The sequence below is a fragment of the Passer montanus genome, unplaced genomic scaffold (assembly GCF_014805655.1).
Source record: "Passer montanus isolate IOZ18808 unplaced genomic scaffold, ASM1480565v1 scaffold10, whole genome shotgun sequence".
NCBI lineage: Eukaryota > Metazoa > Chordata > Aves > Passeriformes > Passeridae > Passer > Passer montanus.
In genome coordinates, this window is record NW_024356505.1 from 28,468,851 (window position 1) to 28,485,163 (window position 16,313).

The window sequence follows — 16,313 nt, forward strand, 5'->3', positions numbered from 1 at the left end:
TCTACCTTCTTTCCATAAACACACAAAACCACTGGCTAGTGAGATATGAGACACCAGTAAGCAGAGGTAATTTCTTTATATCATTTTTGCAGGAATGCATGTGTCTGTGTGGACACCACTTCACTTTTTCTGGTTACACAAAGCATCTTGAAGGCTTTTGTCTCTTGTATTTATCCCAAAGTCATGGTGGCTCTTAGAGGCCTCCTTGACTCCTCTGAGGACAATCTCAGTGCTCGTCTGCCTGCACGACTGACATCTCACTTTAAAGAAAAGGCATGCTTTTGTTTTTGTAGGTTACAGCCATTTAGTTCAGTATTGTTAATTTGCTTTAGCACTAATTAAAATGGCACGAGATTAGTACACAGTCAGGTATCTTCATGGTGGCCTTAGTCTAGGGTGGTTAGTTTGATGTCTGCAGACAAATTGCTCCCCTAGCTGAGAACTCTCTTGGGACCATTAACAGAAAGTCACAGTTGTGTGTAGGTCTTGGAGATGAGTACCCTCCTCCACCTGTCTGAGAGGAATTAGCACATCCCCATCCAAAAGGCAGCTCACAGGCTTCTTGTGCCTGCTGTGGGCAGCAAATGGAGCATTCAGCCTCAAGAACAATCTATGAAGGCACTTCTGCCAATGGTAAATTCGATCATTAGTTAAAGCATACTCACACCTGTTCAAGTGTGATGCAAAGAAGCATGGGTGGGAAAGAGAGGTAGGGAACCAAAGAGCGGCTGGACCAAAGCTCTGTAATTCCAATGGAATGAGCTCAGGTCCTTTGAAAGTTGTCCATTTGAAAACATTTCTGCTAACTTTTTTTCCTCACATCAATTTGCTTATAGATTAATTTTCATAAGCTTTCCATAGGGGGAAAATTGATAATGTGACCCAAAATATTTCTTTTCCAAAAATGTCCAAGTTACAGTGGAAAAAACCAGTTCAGCCACATAAAGATGTGATAGTTATAAAAGCAATGTGAGGGACTTGCACAGCTCTCCACCTGCAGCAGCTAATTAAGAAGCAGAGGCTGAAGCCAGGTCTTTCCCCTTGCTCAGAAAGGACTGCTTCCTGTCCTCCAGCACAGCAAGAATTGGGGTTTGCTTCTGTGATCATCCACTGCCTCCAGCAGACAGGCAGTGTGGGGGAGACTTAAAAGTTCATTCCCAGCAATGACTACGCTTTCCTGGAGGCAGCAAGTAATTGTAGAATTAAGTTCTAATTCTAATTTTCTTAGAGGATGTCAGCTAGGTGAGTGATCAAAGCAGAGTCTTAGGAAAGGGTTAGGTATTTGTACAGTCAAACAAGTGTCAGCTAGGTGAGTGATCAAAGCAACAGAGTCTTAGGAAAGGGTTAGGTATTTGTACAGTCAAACAAACTGTCTAAAGAATTCACATCAGTGCTTCCATGTTAGGTCTTCTATGTGGAGGGACAAAGACAGAGGAGCTTGTCCTTGCCTTTCTTGTGATTCAGTTCTTCTGTCACATCTGCACTGTCCAGGGTATCACAGAATGATAGAATGGTTTGGGTTGGAAAGGACCTTAAAATTCATCTATCTCCAACCCCATTGCCATAGGCAGGGAACTTTCCACTAGACCAGGTTACTCAGAACTCCATCCAGCCTGACCTTTAACCCTTTCAGGAATGGGGCATCCACATCTTCCCTGGGCAACCTGTTCAGTGCCTCACCACCCTCACAGTAAAGAATTTCTTAATATATAATCTGAATTTACTCTTCTGCGTTGCCCTCTTTAACTTCCCACTTACCGTATCTCTATAGGCACATGCTGGTGCCTCACATTTATTCCTCACATCTTTAAGATCAAAGCTGAAATAGGTTTTCATGTCTTTACCCTTCTCCCTCTGTGCAACTTACCTCAAGCTATAACATAAAGAAAGTCTCTGGCTATAACCTAAAGAAAGTCTCTGGGTACGACCAGAGAATGATGCATCCCAAATCATTTCTCAGACAGGTTGACCTGAAATGAAATAACTTTATAGCTCTGAACACTAAAATTTTGAGGAGGGTTTGCTAGTCCCAGAGGAGGGTTGTCTGCTCCTTCTTGCCCTGCCCTGGGTGTTTCTGCAGCCAGCAGCAATCAGAGGGCTCTTTTCTTTGTTGGATAGAGCTGGGTGGTTTTGGTGGTGATTTGCTGCCACCAGGGGATGGACATGTCCCACCTAAGGGACAGCACAGGTCTGCACAGGGCCAGTTCACAGCTATGATCACAGAGGTGCTGGAAATAGCCTGCTGTTGCTGTGCTGTACCTGTTATGCATCTCTAAGGTCAGGGTTACACCTGGTGCCTGACACCTAATTTGGGATTTCTGATGGTTGGTGTCCACAGGAGGGACAGGGCAGGTTAGGCAGTTTAGCAAGAGAACTGTGCTTTAGAGGGACAGAATCTCTCTTCATCCTTCTCTGGCAATTTAGGTGAGATCCCTGTCATGTTGATGGACTTTAGCTGCCTGGTTCACACGGAAACATGCATCTTGACTCACAGATTTGAAGACTCAAACATCTTGAGGGTTCATCAGGATCTGCTCTCAGAAGGAGATGCTCATCCATCTTTGAGCTGCCTCATGGAGCCAGAAGCCATTCCCAGGAGTGCTGTGAAAGCCAGACTGCTATCTGCAGTTTGTAGTCTGCCTTCATAGCTTGGGTTTGGGATATTTGTAGTGCTAGCTTCTTCTGGGCAGGTTCCTAGGAAAATCCTGATGGAGTATGCTTGGTTGATGATCCAAGCCCTCAGTAAATGTCCTGTAAAACTGGTTTTATGTGTTTCTGTGGGTAAGGAACATGGAAAGGCATCAGATCTGGGCTGAGTGTTCTATGCTGGCTGCTCTATATGGCAGACTAGTCCAACCAAACCAAAACCTGAGTTCATTTCCTGCCTGAATCAAGTCATTCACTTGAACCTGGCCTTCTACCTCCCAGCTATCCCCTGCAGGCCTTAAACATTAGCATTCCTTACTACCTCTGTCCACATCCCAATGACATCCAGTTCCCTTAGACAGTCTCAAGAGAAAGATGCTACACGGTAGGCTGAGATATTAGGCTGAACTCCAATGACATCCAGTTGCCTTAGACAGAGTCTCAAGAGAAAGATGCTACACGGTAGGCTGAGATATTAGGCTGAACCTAAGTAATGTCACATGGAGACAGCTTCAGCAGCTGGTCCTGGGACTAAGTGTCAGGTCTGTGTCCAAATCTGCCTGGCAGCAGGAGAAGGCAGAGTGACAGCTTCTTTCTTCCCTTCTTGTGGCTGAGCCTCAAGTTCACAACATGCCCCTGAACTGAGACAGAGAACACATTTCTGGAAAGCTCCAACTGAGCTGCCACGGCTGTACCTGGAGGAGTTGTCCTCGCTGTTTCCTGTGGTTCCAGTGTGCAGCAGCAGTGTAGGTTTGTTCCTCACTGTCTACAGGCGCTGTCCCTGTGCCTCCCGGTGCCTTGCACAAAACCAGGCATGACCTCTGCCCAAAGGAATTCCACCAGGCAGCGAGATGTCTAGCTGCTAGAAAACCACCTGCAATTATTCACACCCTCAAAATTGCAGGAGCAAAATGAGAGCCTGCTTTTCAAAATCAGGTCCATTATGTGTCTGCAAAGTATATAATCTCCACATAATTCATCAACACCATTAATCTAAACTCCTAGGTACTGAGCTCAATAGAGCATGTGTTTTCCATGTGTGTGTAATATCAAACAAACCTGTGTTTAACTTGTCAGAATATAATCAACTTCCATTAATTACTTCAGTATGAAGTCTCCAGTACCAATGGTTCTTCATATAATCACTCAAAAAGCTTTTATTGGGGAGCTAACCAGCTCAATAACACTAATTAATTGTGTTTCTTGGACAACTGAGATTGTATAAGTGGAAAGGTGGTTTTGGTACATTTCCCACTACATTGATTTTCACATTTCTGGAACGCATTTCCCCATAATAGTCATTAGAGCACAGAGAGAAGAGTTGGAAAGGTGCGGTAGAAGCACGGCATTCCTAAAATATGATTTGAGATTTGTACTGGATCTGCTCTGTTTGCCAGAAATTCAAACTCTGGCAAATAACTTAGCCTTTCTAGGCTGTTTGCCCAATAGGCTGAGTGAAAGAAGCAGCAAACCTAAAAATCTGCCAATATTTATGTACCAGCATGTGATTCAATTGTTTTATTGCAGAGTGAAAGCGACACTAGAAGAAGAGAACAGAAACTCTGCAAGGGGAAAAATATGAGTGTTAGTGTCAAAGAATTTTAAGACTTTAATTAAACCACCCCAAAATTCACAAGTTCAACAAAACCAAAAAAAAAAAAAAAGGAAAGAGAAAATGCACAATTGCTCTCCTGGGGTTTTCAGGGCTTTACTTCTACACATATTTTCCTAATTCCACGTAGAGGAACAAAGAATGTGTTTTTCCCACCTGAGAAGTGTTGTTTGGTGATTCATGAAGCTTTCTCCCTTGTCTGAAGCAGAGGTTTCTCAGTTAGCACCCCAGGCTGTGCTGCTGCAGAATGGAAGAGAGCTGGCTGGGAGGGGGGTGCCAGTGGGGAGGGTGTGAGGCCAAGGGAGCATTTCAGATCAGCAGGATATTGCTTGGTGTCGTGTGTGTATGTATTTATATATAAGGAGTAAATGAATTGTTGTTCTCAATGGCATGGAAAAGTAAATAAAAAGCCTCTCTCAGCAGGATTGTGAATGCTGGCTGTGGGTTTGGATTCATGTTGCAAGGCTCCATTCACAACTGGGTTTATGTTCTCAGGCCCTCTCTGCAGCTCCAGTGTTATCTCAAAAACACCATCTTTTTGTCCTCACAAATTGCAGCACTCAAAATGCAACTCTACGTATCCAGGAGTTACAGCATCCAGTTCATAGCTTTTTGCCTTATAAGTGTTGGCTCCCCCCAGCATGACAAAATGCAGATTCCACTCAGCAGAAATGGGTGGCACAGCCAGTGCCTTCGTAATTCAAGATCAAAATGAGATCAAACCCTACAAGCTTATTCTATTCAAGATTATTTTTGTTTAGTAGCTGCTTCTTCTTTAGTAGTAAACATTGTCAAAAAGAAGCCATAATTTAGTCCTGTGCCCTAATGAGCCAGGTCCTGTAAAAGTGCACTCATCCCTGAAAAATTTAGTCTCCTACGTGGTAAAGATGTGTTGGGAAGTGCAAGGAGGGAGGGAGAAAAGTTGCAGACAAAGCTATGGTGATGGTTTAGGACTTCACATTTTCCCTTAGTCTAAAGGGCAGAGTTAATTTCAGCCTGAAGGAATGAGGAAAGAAGATTGCATTTTAATTAAGTTCAAAGAAAATAATTAAATTATAAATAATAATTATAATTTGGAACTGGAACATTCACTGCTGAGTTGCTTATGCTGGCAATTTGAAAAATACCTGGTCTGGCAATTCTAAGAAAGAGAGAAAAAATACTGCCTTTACACACAATCAGACTGTAATTTCTGAAAAGACATGTTCTAATTCTTAATGTCTTACACTCTTTTATTCAGACTATGGAGTTAATACTATATTCTCCAGGCAGACCTCTCAAAAGCCATTTGATAAAAAGTTGGTGTCAAGAGACAGACAACAGTATCAGTATTATGTGTTGCTCTTGCAAGGATCTCATGAGACATTTCTGCCATTTCCTTAAGTATGTTTTCACAAGTCTTGCAACTCTTGTTAAAGGAGCAGAATCTTAATGTAAGAAAAGAGAGTTGCTCTAAAAAAAGAACTAGACTTGCAGTCTTACTGAAATATTGGCAAGTGACAATCAGGGTCTCTTTAATCCCTGGCACCAGCTGAAGGTGGAGGGAGGAATTCATGTTCTGTCACTAACAGGTAATTTATTATGTTGGTCAGGTCTTTCAGATTTAGGATATTTGACTTGTTTCCATCCTCCAGTGATCAGTAGTTTTGTTTAATAACAAGTTCCCATTAGCAGTATCTCTGATATTCTTTCCTACCTTGAGAGCCAAAGCCTGTTTCTATTATGCTGTACTTGGATCTGTTTCAGGTTTCATCATCCTTCTGAAGATTTCTGTCCATATAAGTGAGTTCTTTGCATCCAGAATAGCTTATTCGGCGCAGACAAACAGCGGGACTGTCAGTCTTTTTAGTGAACACCTTGTGAATCATGTAGCTGGCAGAGAAAGGGGATTGAATTTTCTGTATTCACTGGATTTGATACAGTGGTAATAAAATTCTTGTCTCTTGTATCAAAAGTGACTGCGTATCTCTTTGGCTAATGGAATTGCTGGTGCTTGCAAAAAACTCCCTGTGTCATAATGAATAGAAATGCAAGACTCTTAACTTCTGATTTACTTTTCCCCTTTCTACTTCTGGCTCATTCTTCATCTTCGTATATAGCTTGACTGTGTTTTGTCTCCTGCCTACCCCCACCTCCATTTCCTTGTCATCTAGCTTCTTTCTGAAGTGAGCTGCTCGTACCTAGGAATGCATTCAGTGTCTCCTTGAGTCAATATACCAAATCTTTACATTCCAAGCAGTCTTCCTTCTGAATGATCCATCTTGTCACATAAGCAACATTCCTGCTGTTTTTTCACACATCCTGCCAGCCTATGTGCACTCTCTGAGCAGCTCTGGGGATTCTCTGGCAGCAGTTTCCTTGGCTTTGTGGTGCTGAGTGTGAGTCCCTGCTCGGACTACAGGCATTTGTTTTCCTGTTCGTTAGCGGCAGTGGCCACAAACCAGCCTGTTCAAAAGTGTGTTGGTTAACATGTTCAGCAACCCCTTTTGAAGCTTGAGGCAAGCTGTGAAATAATTTCTTCCCTGTTTGGCATCTTTTGTAAGACTAGAACTTCTCAGCATTCACCAGATGCTCTGGAGCAAGTGTTATTTGAAGCGGCTTATAGGATCTGTTCCCGTGTTTTTCTTTGTGGTCGGTCTGCCTGTGTCAGGTTCCAGAAAACAGTGAAAACATTCAGTCTCCCATGACATTGAGTAGAGAGAATATGGGCTAATCCTGCAACACAGCCTTCAGAGAGCTCTGTGCAGGAACTCCAGGTTCTGCTCAAAACAAACATACCTTCTGGAGGGTTTCTGCCCAAGTATTTTCTATGGAGGCCAAAAGCACTTACAGATCCTTCAGGAGCTGTTCCATTGCACCTAGTTGGAAATTTCCTTGCTTTCTTCTGGCAATTTGAACTAACATGTTAAATGTACATCCCTCTCTGTCAACTTTCATGTTTTTCAAGTCTGCTGTCTTCCATCTGGGAGCCACCTTTGTCCCTTATGTTAGACTCTGAAAGGCTGTGAAAGTTAAACAGCCTGCGATGGATGGCTGCCCAGTCTCCTCTGCTGGCTGGCTGGTGGGATCAGAACTTGCTGTCCTTCCCCTCCACTCTTACTCCTGGAATGTAAACACACCTCACAAAAACAGAGGAATAAACCAGCTGCTATTCACTCTTTTAACCCTCTATTGAGCAACAGACCATGCTATGTTTATAAGGCAGATTGCTGAAATGGAAAATCAGGTTGGAGAGGTGACCTCGAGAAGCCATTCTGTCTCAAAGTACCATCAATGATCCTATTTAATTCCTGATTAATATGTCTCTAACTTGTTCTTTAAAACAGCTTTCATTGATAGAAAGTCTGCTACCCACACAGGATATATATTCCAGTGCTTCCCTGTCTGATCCTCCTTCAGCTGGCATGTCCTACCCAGGAACTCACCTATCATCTCCTTTACTGCAATTAAAACCCGTTATTACTCAAGTGTACTGCTGTACAAAGAAGGGATTATTCTTTTTGTGTCTCTGCTGACCTCATATACCTGAAGTTCACAATCTTCTCTACACTTAATAACACCAGGTCAATTAGATTTCCCTTTCAGAGCATGTTCACTCCTAGTATGGTAACTGGGTGCCTCCAGTTGGTACTTATCTAAGTGCAGCCCCAACAGAGCAGAAGACATTCACTTACACTTCATATAATCCAACACCTACATATGCAGCTCGGTGTGGCACTTCTTTTTTCACAATAACAGAATAGTTTCAAATAATCTTCACCTTGTGATCAGCCTTCATCTTCTACAGAACTCCTGTCATGGTTTTAAGGAAACCAGGACACTACCTCACCATGCTCTGTGCAGTTCATCACTTTTGTTCACAGGCCCTTGCAATACAGTTTATGAATTCTGTTATTTTTCAGGCCATTTCTCCAACATATCAAGGCAATTTAGAATTCTTACCCTGGCCTCTGATATACTTGCAAGGAGAACCAAGCTGAGAACAAAAAAAGTATCAGGATTCTTCATTGCAAGAGTTTCAATTTTTTTTTTTCTGCTCCAGACCACCATGGAGAACAGTGGAGGCACAGGGAGCATGCCCCAGCAGCAGCAGCCAGGCGTCTTTTCTGGGCTATATGACCCCTAGGAACTGGTTGTATAAAGCTAATAGCACATATTGTATATCTGGGGAACCTTTCCTTTATTCCTTTAGACAAGCTATTGATGAAAATACTGAACACAAACTGCCAAGGACAGACCCCAGTGGAAGTCCTTGATGGATAATTTCATTTTGACAACAAGTCCCTAATAACTTCCCTGAGTTTTCCATTTATTTTATACGCTCTGAATGGTAATTTCAGTTCCATGATATTTCCTCTGCTTATTTATAAGAATGTCATATGAGAGGTTGCCAGAAGTCTAACTGGAGTGCCAGTAGCTGTCTGACCTACTGAGTATCCTCCATACGTGCAGTTTGCTCTACTGTCACAGCAGGAAATCAAATTGGTTTATGTGATATGTTTATAAGAAGCTCATGCTGACTGTTACTTTCAGTACCTTTCTTCCTTGTGCACAGCCTGACTGGCTGTTCCTGCAGATCCCTGAGATGACAGCCAACTGTCTGGAATTCCACAGTTTGTCCCTGACATGGCTGGGCAGCACAGGCTTTGGTGGATCAGCTGACACCCCTGTAGAGCGCAAATAGCCAGAAATGGGGCTGCCTATCCTGCCCTATAGCATCAGGTGCCTCTTACTGCCCTGCTATTGTGAAGAAGGTATCAGGGCACAGGTAACCCTCAATGTCTGTTTTGGATTCCTGGTTGATCTACAGGGCCGGGAGAAGTGGGTAAAAGTCACATGAAGGTAACTTGGTTGCATCTTAGAACACTTCACCCTTCTGTTTGGGTGGGTGCAGCAGTACCTCAGGCTAGAGCAGTGCTGAAGCAGCAGCACAGAGCTGCAATGTCTCTGAGCTACAGTTTATTTGAAATTTACTTCCTACTTGACATCAGGAGCCATCAGAGCAAACTACTGAAAGCAAGACATCGGAGTACCTTGCCAGGATTCTCAGTAAAAGGTGAAAAATGGAGTCTCTGGGATCTTTCATGCTCAAGTGGAAAGCAGTATCAAAGCTCCATTGGTTTTGATGAAAGCAGAGTTCAGCCCAGGGCCTGTGACATTTAAGAGTCCACAGATGAAAAGTAATGACTCCTCCTTCTACATGAGATTGGTTTCCTTTTCATTCTCACAGAACAAGCTAAAAAATTACACTTGGTCTTTGGTTTCCATGCTGCTATTTTGGTGCTGTTGAGAGAATGCAGCGAGAAGCAGCTTAGTATTTGTTTACATAATAATGTTTCCACATGCTTGTATTTAATTTCAAGTTGTAAATTCAGGTACCACCAGATCCTACGCTCATGCTGGTACAGGTCCTTGTGAAACAGATGTGGGAAATATTTCATTTTATAAATTATGTCTATAATTCCCACCCCAGCTACCCATGAGGAAATCTCAAAGGGATTGCAACCTTCTTGTATTTTTGTTCCTGCAGGGGAATCTGATTGATGTGTCTCAGAAGATGTTTGATATTGACTGGATTATACAGCAGTGCCTATATTGTTGTTTTCACAGTAAACACTTGTTGCAAGCAGCCTTGTTTGAGATAGCAATACGGGAGATGTGATTTTCCAGGAACTCAGTCCATAAAGGAAAGGCTTTTAAATAAAAAGGTGAAAGAGGGTGGATAAATATAACTTGTAACTGTATAACACTTCACTTATGTTAAAGTGACAAAAACACCAGACTTTCCAGCCGTGTCTCTTCCAATTTGGCACTGGGAATGGCCTGATGGGGTTACACCAGTCTGGGCAGGCTGCTCTTGAGCAAACCTTTCTGCTGCCCACCTACAGACACCCTGCTTAGCAAACGTCAGCTTCAAGACTGTAGTCAAGGTTTAAAAGACTGGAAATTACGAAGATTTTCTTTGTTCTACATTTTAAAGCATAGTGAGACACTCTTGGCTGTTTGCTGGGTTTTTCCTCACTTTTTTTTGCATGTGGTTTCACTGCCAGTAAAAGGTTGGTGCAAAACTTGGAGCCCTCTCAGTTTTCTGGTTGCCATTACACTTCTCACTGAGAAATATATTATTATTGCTGTTGCAATCTCCTTTTAAGTGATGGAGATGCCTTCTTCAGTCTGACCCCTTTGCTTACTCTTGCTTGGTCTATTATTTGTAATCAACATGCATGAATGAACACCACATAGATTCATCCATTACTGCAGTGGGTGTCTGCTCTCCAAGGCTGAGGAGTACTAGCAAATGCTATGCTCACTATCTTCATTTTCCATCTGAATGCAAATTACTTTACATATCCCAGACAGCAGAAAAAACCTCACTGTTTCTTTTAAACCCTTTTTTTTTTTGAAGGCAACAGGACACTGACACAAAGGCGACCTACAGCAAAAGCATCATTGTGCTGGCTGAAATGATTCAGCATAAAAACCAGTACTGAGATCCAGACTTTTATATCCACAGGCCACCATGCAGAAGTGCTCTTGTTTTCAAGACAATGAGCATTAAAAGTTCTTCAGTGCAACTATGGAGAATGTATTTTCCCTGCCTGTAGATATTTTTGAGATGGAAAAACTTTTTTGTTGTTGTTTAAAAATGGTTAGAAAGTGTAAATAATAAACAAATTAAGAGAAATAGCTAAAAGAACAATTTAAAAAAGTCAGTAAACATAATTTGAAAACCTCAATATTTTGGTAAGTTTTAATTATTTCTGTTTTGGTGTTGATTTCAATCCTTTTTACTATAATTATCTTACATTTCAAGACAACAAAAGTAAATCTGAAAAACTAGACTTACTCATTAAAAAAATTTATAAATTGGGGATTGATCATCTCCGAGCTTTCTTAAAAGAAATCCAAAGAAATTAAACACAGTTGTCCTGTTCCACAAAATGTTTCCAATTTGCTGACCTGGCATTTAATTCACAAAGATTTAGCTGAAATGCTGCTGACCATTTTTCATGACTACACTGGCTGCCACTGAGTACTTGGAACATTTTTAAATCCGGCCACATATTTTGTGGCCATTTCACAAGATTCCCAAAGTTAAGATTAACATTTTAAGTGCTGCCCAAAGCATTTAGCCCTGTACTTCAGCTATACACTCTTACTCTTCCCTATGAATAGAATTTTTTCTCTGTATGTGAAGGCAACAAACATGAATCTGGAATTTACTGTTGAAAAGGAACCCATTTGTGCAGTGATGGCATTGACCCCAGTGTGGTGTCTATGTCCTTTCCCAAAATGACAGTAAAGTTATCTTGCGTTGCCTGACTTCTCTATTTCTTCTGATTCTTATGAGCACATTCTCCAGTTCTCAGACCTCGGAGAAGAATTCTTTAAAAGATGCAAAACCAGAGCTTTAAACCCTTAAGAGTGAAGGTTCTCCTCCCTGTACCAGTTAATATGAGGAAAATCAGACTGCTCTGCTGAACATTCCCAAGTCACAGGGACTGCCCTAAATGAAACATCTTATCTTACACCTGAACTTGTACATCCACAAATTCCTGGGCAGCAAGTCTTTCTTAAAGACACATTTCACACTTCCTAGGGTGAGGTTATCCATGTGCTTCAGTGTGCTTCTCAGTTGATATTACAAAGGAAGGTCAGTAGTGGTGGCCTGGGCCCAGTAAGAGTCTTTGTGGTGTGGGTCCCAATGTCTTGTTTCTTGAGAGTGTGGTTTGTCTTTCCCAACTTCAGCTCTGTCAGATTTGGACATCTGGAATCAGTAGCTCAGTCTCCTGCTGCAGTCAGTGAAGAGATGGAAGTGCTGCGGAAGGTGATGCCTGCACTGGGACATGTGACTGAGATGAAGTTATAAATTACACTTAGTGTCTGAAAGCCACAGTTCCTGAGTGTGCCACTTATGAAACAGCATTGCTGTCTCCTACCACAGCAGTGAGGGACATCTCAAGACATTCCCTGGTGTTTAGAGCATCCCCAGGGAGGAGTCAGCTTGTCTGCATGGACCAAACTCAGGTAAGGCTTACCTGGACTCACACAGGGAGCCTGTGGCAGAAAAGGGCCTGCACTCCAATTCTTTACCAACAAACTATCTTTCTTATGCTCAAGATAATGTGCCTTTACTGTAAAGAAAGAAATGTCCCTAATTTGTGGTTATTTACAGCACTGTAAATCAGGCACATGCCACGAAGTACCAATAAAAATTGTTTAAAATCAGCCTTAAATAGCTAAACTCTCAAAAGCAGCTCATAAAATGAGACTTGGCAGTTCTTAGGTAGTTATGGTTAAATTGACAGTCCTTTTGGGAGTTAAGATAGCCAAAAGCAGTAGTAGTTAGGAGTGAAGTGATAGATGGTGAGCTTGTTGGTTGAAGAGCCTCTATTGCACACTCCTGATGCTTCATATGTTCACTGGCCCTGGACTGTGAGAAGGGAGATACCAAACTTTGTCATTGAGGACCAGCTTGTTGTACCACGTATCGTTTGCATATATGGCCCTAGAAACTGCAAAGCCAGAAGAATGAGCTTTGGTGTGAAGGATCCTATTGCTGTCTGCTTGAAACAGGAGACTTTTCAGGAAGGAGGAAAGATAGAAGGACAATTAAGTCCAAAGCAGGCAGAAAGGAAAGTTAAGGAAATCTGGAGAAAGGACTAATACCAAGAATGAAAAAAGCCCATCCATGAAGAAACCAGATCTCAGCTCCTTTTAAAACGTCAGGTGCACAAGTTATATTAGCCTTGAGCCAGGTCTAACTTCCGCTGCCAATAACCACTTCCACTGCCAATAACCCAAGCTGACATAACAGCAACATTAAGGAGGTTTGGTGGTTTTTTTTCTGTTGCATTAGGCATTCATGTCTCTTTTCCACTTCTTTTTTTTTCTCTTCATTTTTTTCCCCCCTCAAGGTACTTGAATTTTAGCCAACCGCCTCCCTTCTTGTTAAACAAGAGGAGTTTCAAGATGGGGCCCAAACCTAAACACTGGCTCAGCAACCCAGCACTGTGAAAGCTGTGGGTTTGGGTCTCAGTTCTGCTGCTAATGAGAATCGAGCACACCCGGGCACTTGCAAATCAGCTTGTAAAACATGAACTGGCATCAAGGCTGGATTCCTGTAGCGTCTCTCGCAGTGTGTCAGCACAGTGCTCCCCAGCAATTCATCCCTTTGCATCATGCTTCACCTTTCTTTCCTGCCCTACCTAACTAGGATGGGCAGGGATGTCACCAGAGCAGCTTCCAACTACCAATGTTCTCCTACAAACATCAGCTCAGCCCCACAAAGCTGTATTATTGTTCTCTTTGGAATACTGCGCCAAAGCACAGAGAAATTTGTGGACAACGTGAATAAGACATAGAACAATCAACGACCCCAAAGCTGCACAGACATATTCACACCATACTAAGTCCAGTTCATGCTCTTTGGGGGATCTTGGTAGAGCAGCTCAGGCTTGATGCCAAACTTGGTTACCCAAGTTTCTGTCCAGCTGGCTCAGAGGAGGCACGCAACTGCCTGCACTTGGCCATGGAAACATGCCTTGGCCCTCAGACCTTCAGAAGTGTTTCGATTTGTTAGGTAAGGAGCCTGAAACCCTTTGAGGTTCTTTCTAATTTTCCAAGAGTCTCACAGATCGTTCATAGTAGCACAGGAATGAGAACAGGGGGTTGTCATGCTTAAAGCTGTCACTGTGACCACTGAATTGGTGCCAACTGGGCTTCAGAGCTGGTAGTGGAACACTGGAGAGGATCTGGTGCTCTCAGTCTGTGCCAAGTCCAGGCTCTATTTTCCTGCAAGTACCAGGCTCAGGTTTAAGAAAGTGTAGTCACACCAAGGACTGAATGGAAGCACACTTTTGTTGAAGGTTTCATAGCAGAACATGGGGTTTCACAACAAGAAAAGTTTGTTTGTGTGAGAAAATCATTGAATTTGGCCAGAAATGTGGGGGGCACTAAAAAGATTTTTTTGCAAATGTATTAATGGTAATAGGCAGTGCAGAAGCAACTTTGGACCATTATAGGATGATGTTCACTCCACAAAGAGGGAGGGACATGGACATGGCAGAGGTGTTTAATACCTTCTTTGCCTCTATCTTCAACATGGAAGATGGACCAAGGGGGATGATGATTGGAGGACCCTGATTGTGAGAATGATCAGTTTCCATTCAACCCCAAAACTGTGCAGGATTTGCCTCCCCAGCTGGATCCCTACAAATCTATGGGATCTGATGGGAATCATTCAAGAATTCTCTAAGAGCTGGCTGATGTCATTGCAAAACCTCTCTTAATTTTTGAGCAGTCCTGGGAATCTGGAGAGGTCCCAGCTGATTGGAAGCCGTCAAACATTGTCCCAGTTTTCAAGAAGAGCAAGAAGGAGGACCCCAGAAATTACAGGCTTGTTAGTCTCACTTTACTGCCTGATAAAGTCATGGAGATTATTCTGGGAGGTATTGAAAAACACCTGAAAGACAACACAGTCATGTGGTCACAGCGTGAAGTCTGAGAGAGTTCAAGAAGTTCAAGAATGCTTTTGGGCATATGGTGTGAATCCAGAGAATGGTACTGTGCAGGGATGGGATCTGTACTCGACCCTTGTGGGTCCCTTCCAACTTAGCTTATTCCATGATTCTGTGAAAGTCAAACATGATAGAAACAGCTGCACCCTTCCCTTTGCCACACAGCAAGAGGACATCTGAGGCAATGCCAGGAGCAGTGGCAAGCTTTGCTTTTCTGTTTTTCTCTCCTGGCATTACCAGGATCATGGCTCTGCCAGGGCTGCTCCGAGGTCCTCAGTGTTCTTCTGAATGCAGAAATTATGTGTAAGACTTGTATAGCCCTGGTGGAGCTAAATTTATAGAAGCTTTTCTGCAGCATTGGAAAGTTGGGTGTTTAGTCACCCATTGACTCTCATCTTCAACCCCACACAGGGGACTCACCAGCAGACAAAGCCATCTCCTCCGGCCCCTAGAAGCCATGTGAGGAACATGGCCCAGGACTTCCACAAGACTGAAAGATACAGAGGCATGATGGAACCTGAAAGCCTCTGGAAAGGTTCCTGAAGGAGGATCCGAGCTTGGTGGCTGCGGTCCCACTACTGGCAGTGCCTTAGTAGGCAGGGGGAATTGTCCTCCACTGGCATGATCCCTGACTGGCCCTGAGTCATTCCTCATGCCAGTGATTCCTCATTCACCACTCACTGTGGTGAATCTGAGAGAGAAGGCAGTTCCCTGGCATTTCAGACCATCCCCCAGGGCAGCCACCAAGGCCTTTCCCTGGTGCACAGCCCTTTTTGACTAATGCAGAACAATTCCTAAACTGTCTCCTATTGCTGGGGATGATACACAGGGTAAAAAGGACTTTCTGAGCATTAAAAGTACAGCAAATTCCAGAAGCTCATAATTATTTTTATAACCAAAGCTGATTCCTGTAATAGCAGCTCACACTTGGTGTTGTTGATCTCCGGTGATGGATAATTTAGGTAGATAAAAAGCATAATTCATCAAAGTCAGGGAATATAATGAAAATCTATCTGAGTAAAGAAATCATGAAGAAACAGGTTTAAGCCTGCATAGGCTTTCCCATAGCAAAAGCTATATCCATTCTTCCTTTCACAGTACAGACATGTTATCAGCCTCTTCCCCCATCTTCTCCTTCTGGCTCATAGCACAGTGGCCACTTCACACATTGTGTGTGGGTATCCAAGTCTAGCTGCATCCTTTGCCAAACTCCAAGTTAAAACATAAGCCACCAAGTTATCAAATGTCCTCAGAATGGTCTATGTGTTGTCCTAGGACTTGGTCTCAGTCTCCCTGGTGGAATGTTTCACCTGGCATATGTATTTTATGCATTAGGTCACCAGTGGAGGATATGAGGCTACAAAGTGAGAACTATAGCTCAGTGGTTGCAGCAGTTGAGTGGTGCTAGGAGAGGAGTCTGCATTCCTGAGCTCAATATATATTCTAACTACTGAATTGAAAATTGGAGCTCCCCTTACTCAGTGGTTTATAGCAGTTTGGAGTGCTCAGCTCTGGCAAATGATGTGACAGAGGAG